Source organism: Elephantulus edwardii, unplaced genomic scaffold, assembly GCF_000299155.1.
Source record: "Elephantulus edwardii isolate Elephantulus edwardi_28Jun2011 unplaced genomic scaffold, EleEdw1.0 scaffold00388, whole genome shotgun sequence".
Lineage (NCBI taxonomy): Eukaryota > Metazoa > Chordata > Mammalia > Macroscelidea > Macroscelididae > Elephantulus > Elephantulus edwardii.
The window spans coordinates 700,349-708,058 of NW_006400138.1; positions in this window are offsets into that span (position 1 = coordinate 700,349).

A 7,710-nucleotide genomic window follows, 5' to 3' on the forward strand; every position below is an offset into this window, starting at 1 on the left:
TTCTCTACTTTCAAAGCTTCCTATGCACTCCTCAGCAATTCACTAGCCCTTGTACCAAGGAAATACAGAATCAATAGATAAATTAACGATTTGAAAACCAGCCAATCAACCAATAAACAAATAATTCACATTATTTTACTACTATAATTTGTTAGAGACACTTCTATTAAAAATGAATAGGCATCTTTGAGATGCTATTAAATAGCAGGATGAGCTTCAGACATAACTATGGTTTTAAGAGTTGTTTAGACTTTAGCATACCAATTTATAAGTATTGTTAGTACAGAAAATTTTCACTGAGTTTGTTCTAATTCATGGAGTTACCGTGTATTATATAGTAGAACTCTGATCCATAAGATTTTCTTCAAAAAACTAATGCTGTCTGGTTGATTTCAACCCACAGTTGGGTTTCAGAGGTTGTAAATCGCAATGAGAGGAGATTGTCCATCTTCTTTTGAGGAACTGCTAGTGGGTTTAAACTATCAAAGATTCACAGCCTTTGGGTCAGCAGCACATCTTGCTCCGGACTACACAACTAGAGCTTCCTGAGGATTTCTTCACTATGAAATTTATGAAAGCAGATAAGTTGAACTTTTTTTTTTTTAATTTAGGTTGTTTATTTTTCATTTCAATGAACATCTACAGAGATTGAACTATCTTATATGAGGCATCTGTGTATTTCAAATATCATACATCTTACTACTAGTTAACAACAAGCTGAGAATATATGAAAAGTCACAGGAGACATGAATTAGAATGTTTAGGGGTGGGAGTGAATATAAATATTTGAGCATGGTTGAAGAGATTGCTGAAGAGGAAAAGATCTGATGCTATCAAGTAAATTCTGAGTGTAAAAGACCCTAAATAACAGAGTTGGAAGGCCTCAAAAGCTCTCCAATGCGGCACAATCTGTTTGGAAGCAGTCGGCCTTAGGTTTCTTCCTCGGAGTGATTGGTAGGTTTGTACTGATGATCTTTTGATTAAAAGCTGGAGATTTAAGCATTGTGCCAACCAGAGCTCCTTCCACGAGGAGCAGAGTGGTCAGAAATTCTGTAACATGGAACTTAGATGTGCTGTTGCAATCAACTAACACAATTGCTACCTGTAGTATAAAAACTAGTATTAAAAAAAAAAACAAACCCAACAAAACCAAAACACAACACAACCCACCAAATCTTACAAACTCTTAAAAAATCACCCATTTGGAACTGAGTGATAGCTTACCCTAAATTGTATCTCTGAGGTTATGAATCACATGGAAGGAGATTGTTTCTCTTTCTCCTGAATTTAAAAACTACTACTATTAAAGAATTGATGGGGAGCTCTTGTGGCCTAGTGATAAGAATTTGTACTGCAATTCTAAAGGCACGTGGTATGAATCTACCAGCTGCTCCCTGGGAGAAGGATGAACAATCTCCCAATCTCCTCCTGTGTGATTTACTGCCTCTGAAACCAGTGTGTGTGTGTGTGTGTGTGTGTGTGTGTGTGTGTGTGTGTGTGTATGTTTGTGTGAACTGTAAGTCAGTTCTGACTCAACAGCACATCACCACCACCATAACAGAATTTATATTAAGAAAAATAACTATCTTTTACTGAATATTTCCTTGGTTAGACATTTTAAATGCATTATCTTATTTAATGCTCATCAGAATCCTCCGACGAACATCTTATCCTTAGCCCCACTTTCAGAAGTTAGTTTTCATTAGTTTCGTTCTCTAGAGAATGTACACAACAGAGCTGACATCAGTCTAATAATTTCTACGTGTACAGTTCAGTGACCACGCTTACGTTCTCCAAGTTGTACAAGCGTTCTCTTAATTTTCTTCCCCCATTCACACAAACTCACTGCCCCCTAAGTTTTCTGTCTAATCTTTTTAGTTGCTGTTGTGAATTTGCTCTCAAATAAATAGTGACTGAAAAAAATGTAATATGAAAGGCAGCCCTTCTATCAAGACACAGTGAAATTAAATGACTTGTCCAAGGCCACACGGCAAATGAATGCAGAAGTGGTCACAAAAGGCTGATCTTTTGTGAAGCAGGGGAAACGTCCTGATGAGTACACATAGAAGCCTCCGGATCGTGTGTGTGTGTTGCAGTCAAGTGACCCTTGTACAACTTATCATTGCAGCTTTTGAGAACTTCAATTCAGCTGTGCTTCAGAATGATATTTCTTTCTTTAAAATTTTTATTTTATTTTATTTTATTATTTTGTTTGTTTGTACCATCCAATCAGATCTGACTGGTACAGGAGGAGATTGCCCCTCCTTCTCCAGCAGAGCATCTGGTGGATTTGAACCGCATACTGCCCTGGACGTGCTCACCAAGTTGTGCCAAGAAATCTGGAGAACAACCACTTGGCCAACTGACTGGAAGAGATCTATATTTGTTCCCATTCCAAAGAAGGGTGACCTAACAGGGTATGGACACTATAGAACAATATCATTGGTTTCACATGCAAGCAAGATTCTACTGAAGATTATCCAAAATGACTGGAACAGCACATCAACAGAGAACTACCAGAAGTCCAGGCTGGGTTTAGAAGGGGCCATGGTACTAGGGATATTGTAGCTGATGCTAGAAGGATCTTAGCTGAAAGCAGAGAATACCAGAAGAATGTCTATCTGTGTTTCATTGATTATGCAAAGGCATTTGACTGTGTGGATCATAACAAACTGTGGCTGACTCTGAGAAGAATGGGAATCCCAGAACACCTGATTGTGCTAATATGAAACCTATACTTGAACCAAGAGGCAGTCGTCAGAACAAAGAATGGAAACACTGCATGGTTCAAAATTGGGAAAGGTGTATGCCAGGGATGTGTCCTATCTCCATACCTTTTCAACCTGTATGCAGAACAGATTATCCAAGAGTCTGGGCTCTATGAGGAGAAGTGTGGTGTCAGGATTGGTGGAAGATCTATCAACAATCTGCTTTATGCAGATGACACAACCCTGCTTGCTGAAACTGAGGAGGACCTGAAATGCTTGCTGCAGAGGGTTAAGGACTGCAGCCTTCAGTATGGATTGAGGCTCAGTGTCAAGAAAACAATGATTTCACCACTGGACCAATTGTCAGCATCAGGATGGACGGTGAAGAGACTGAGATTGTTAATAACTTTAGTCTGCTTGACTCCACAGTCAACACTCTTGGCACAAGTAGCCAGGAAATAAAAAAAAAAATATTGCAATGGGAAAGTCAATTTTTAGGGACCTCTCAGGGTACTGAAGAGCAACGATGTCACTCTGGAGACTAAGATGCATCTGATACAGGCCATGGTCTTTGCAATCACTTGTTATGTATCAGAGAGTTGGACAATGACTAGGGAGGATAGAAGGAGAATTGATGTCTTTGAGCTGTGGTGCTGGTGAAGAGTATCAAACGTACCACGGACTGCCAAGAAAACAAACAGATTCAGCCTGGAAAGGGTTAAACCAGGCTGCTCCTTGGAGGCAAGGATTCTGGAGCTTCGTCTGACATACTTTGAACATGTTGTAAGGAGGGACAGGTCCTTGGAGAGGGACATCATGCTGGGAGGGTGGAGGGACAGCGCAGGAGGGGAAGACCCTCTATGAGGTGGATTGATTCAGTGACTGGGGTAATCGGGATGGGTGTGTCAGAGGCAATGCGATTAGCACAGGATAGAGCAGGGTTTAGGGCTGTTGTACATAGGGTCGCTATGAGTTGCAAGCGACTTGATGGCACATAACAACCACCACCACCTCTGGGATTGTAGTACGGCTTCTTGCCACTAGACCACCAGAGCTCCCTGAGAATTATATTTCTTTTTTTAAAAAAAACCCTCTATGCATTTGTAAGTGAATATGGAAATTTTAAACATGCATTAAAGTTCCTAGTGCTCCTCACAGTTGTGCCAAATGAACACTTTGGGGAGAGTCACTCTCTAATAGGATTTTTGGAGTTTTGATTTTTCTTTTTAAATCAGTGTATGTGAATTTTACTATCTAGTTGTAACCTAACATGCACTACTCCACTTATTTATAGTTTACATATACACATACCTTCAAGTGCAGATTTCAAATACCATAGTTTATGAAGCAAACGTTTAAAGAGTAAGGCCCAAGGAGACATATTAGTAATCAAAGGCAGTGGCAAACATTGGGACAATGTAAAAAGCAGAGCAAAGGCCAACTTGTCAAATGCCATGGTGTCAAAGACAATTAAGAGAAGTGGAAACCATGCCATATGAATGGGATGGATGTGAACATTCTGGGGAGGAGAGAGAGGCTCAAGGGTCAAGTGGAAGCAAGGCGGCAAGGAAAGAGAGGCTGGGAGAAATGTAAAGGGTCCTTTGTGGTTGGTTCTAAAAAGGATACGTAAGTCCAGAGTTGGAGCAGGGTCTGAGCAGGGGCAAGGGCAGTGTTGAGAGACAGTAGAGAGTAGTGGTTGAGCGTGAGTTATGGGGTCACATTGCATGCATTGGAAACCCAGCTCAATACTATACCACCTGGAGAGAGTAACGACATGCTTTTAAGCCTTCATTTCCTCATCTGTAAAATGGGGATAAAAATAGCACCTACCTTGTAGAGTTGTTAGGAGGATTAAACAAAACCATGTACATAAAGTGCTTAGTGCAGTACTGGACACGTAGTAAAGTGTTCAATAAATATTAGCTGCACTGATATATTAATATTTCCATATCTAGCAACATCCATCTCTCAAGTTCCAGGCACAATCTTTCTCACAAGACAGAATGCCCATTCTTGCCCCAAAGAGGCATTTAAAGCCATCTGTTGAATGAATGAATGGTTCTTACCCCTTGAATTGTTATCATTTTTTTTTAACTTGGGCCACTTCTGTAGTTGATTTACCCATTCTTGTGCAAGGGTATATACAGTGGTGAGAATTTTAATGCATGAGTGGTTTGGGCAACAGCCTCAAAATGTCTTATTTTTACTATGTATTATTATAGCATTACATTCATAGTTAGAGGTCAGCTGCCATTTCCTGAGGTTTATAACATGCCTGTTTTAATTAACATCAAGCTAAATTTTGGCATACAGGTGGTCAGTCCAGATGTGAATGTTATTTTTAAAAGTGCCTTATGGCTGTTAAATCTCTTTCTTTAAAATAGCAAAACATATATGAGTGTGTGCATGCAAAATGGGGGAGGGGACGCAGAGCAGTAAAAAATCTGAATTACTGATTATTTCAGGCCTTCTTTAGACAAGTTTCAATGACGAAAAGATTTCTTCAAAATTATTAAAGTATGCCACACAAGCCACAGACTAATAAATTGAATATAGGCCAGAATAATAATAAAAAGGAGGTGACCACACACTGGATAGATAAAATCAAGTCTATAGCTGGCTTGGCTATATACTTTGTCATTTAAAGAAACAAGCACAATGCATGAAAAATATGTTACAGGGATGCAGCTAATAGAGGTAGGAAATGGGCACATGATTTCTAACTTATGGGCAAAGTAGTGGCCATACACTTAGTTTACTCTGTTTAAATAATCGATGATGCAAACAGTTGATATACTCAGCTGCTGACTGAAGTATTGAAGTTTTGAGCCCACCTGGACACTTGGAAGGCACTTTTCTTGGAAGAAAAGTTAGGCTTTTCTTGGAGTCTGTTTAGAGGACACAGTTGTACTCTTGTGTACACAGGGATCACCATGCATAGGAATTGGTTTAAAGAACTGACTTTATTTCAAGAATATATTCTTGGATATGTGTGTGTGTGTTTGTGTGTGTGTACAAACCATCTATTCAAATACTTTTTCTTTTATACGCACGTAACACATACCATGTACACACAAACACATAAGCTCAATCACTAGTAGGTGTATGCAATTCAGGGAAAATAAATTTGTTTTCTTGTGCTTTTTAACCTTATCTAAAATAAAAGTGTTCATGTGGATGGCTCATGGAAGGTATTATTGAAACGTTCTTTTTGCTTTCCTGATATCCAATCAATGGCTGAATCCTCATACGTGCTGACCAAACCTTTCCACTCTGTCCACTCTCGCTTCTCCTAAACTGCTGCCATCTACCTCTGAGCCATTGCAGGAGCATCTAGTTGGATTTGCCTGCATCCACTCTTACCGCTTCTAATTCTATTCCCAATTTCAGGTATATGCTGGAAATAAAGTCTGAACATATGAAAACTATGGTTAACATTCTAATGTCTTTTTACTCATTGCTCTTTGTATAAAGACAAAACTTTTCACCATGGCTTTCAAAAGATGGCAACGTCTTTTGATCCTATGTCCTCTGTCCTTAGGTTTCTAACACTGCCTGGGAATTTTTTCAGTCTCTTCTGTATCTTATACTTCCTACTCCCAAGGGCCTTTATGCTATAATTATACCTAAACTGAGCTTCTCCTTTCCTTCCTTCATTGTGCAATCAGTTGGACAATTCCTTATCCTGGGGAAACAGTTCTTTCTATTTATAGTGAAAAGACACCAATGAAAACAAATATCTTTGAGAGAATATGTTAATTCCTACATGTATAAAGAGAACAAACAGATATGTCTTGGAGAAAGGGCAGCCTAAATGTTTCTGGAGGAAAGAATAATGAGACTTCGCCTCCCATACTTTGGGCATGTTGCTAGGAGAGACTATTTCTTGGAGAAGGAAATGATACTGGGAAAGTTGGAGGGTTAGCAAAGGAGAGGAAGACCCTTAACTAGGTAGATTCACATGGCGACTAATGCAATGGGCTCTTGTGTGTCAGGAAGGCACAGGATATAAAGGTTTTAGATCTTATTTTCATGGAGTCACTATGAGTCATACTCGACTTGATGGCATTTAACAACGACAACAATATTTGTATAAAGGTGTTAATGATATATCTTGCTTTTGTTAAGGAGAACATGTATTGATGAAGTAGAAAACAAACCAGGATTATCAACTGAATATTCCTGATCATTTTTTATAGGACATTGACACAATGGAAATTTCAAGTTGCATGCATATTTTACTTTTTAGAGAGAGTTCCAGAGACTAGTGCTTAAGAACTAACCCAAAAACAACACTTCTTGCTTTTAAATTTTTTAATTGATTTACATATATAATCCTTCATATATATTGTATTTTGTACATATACTTTATTTTATGGAGAAAGAACGAAAGTCATGCAAGGGTCGAGGACTTTTGTTCATAGGGTCGCTATGGTTTCCCTCTTCCCCTTCTCTACCTCTTTTCTCTCCTTCTTCTTCTGAATATTTATACATATCTTTCTCAGATATTCTATCTTCACAATAGTGACTTTATGTAATATTTGTCTAAGAAATTTCACTCAGCATAATGCTCTCTACTCTCTCCTAAGTTATATAGTATTTTACGAAGTCATTGTTTCTTAGTGTTGCATAGTATTCCATTGTGTGAATGTACTACAGATCCCCATGCCATTTGTTTGTTGATTGACATTGAGAATACAGAATTCAACCCATCAACCTATAGTCAATTGATATTTTATAAGATAATAAAATTCTTTAGATGGGGAAACAGTACCCTCTTTAAGAAATTATACTGGCAAAAACTGGACATATCTCGCACCACACGCAAAAATCAACTCAAAGCGGATCACAAACTTAGAGGTAAAATCCAAACCATAAAGATCGTAAGGGACAAAATGGGAACAAACTTTGAAGCCCTGTTCTACAACATAAATAGGCTTGTAAACATAGCTAAAATATACAGCCTAGACAAAATTGATGAACAAGACTTTCTTAAAATCAA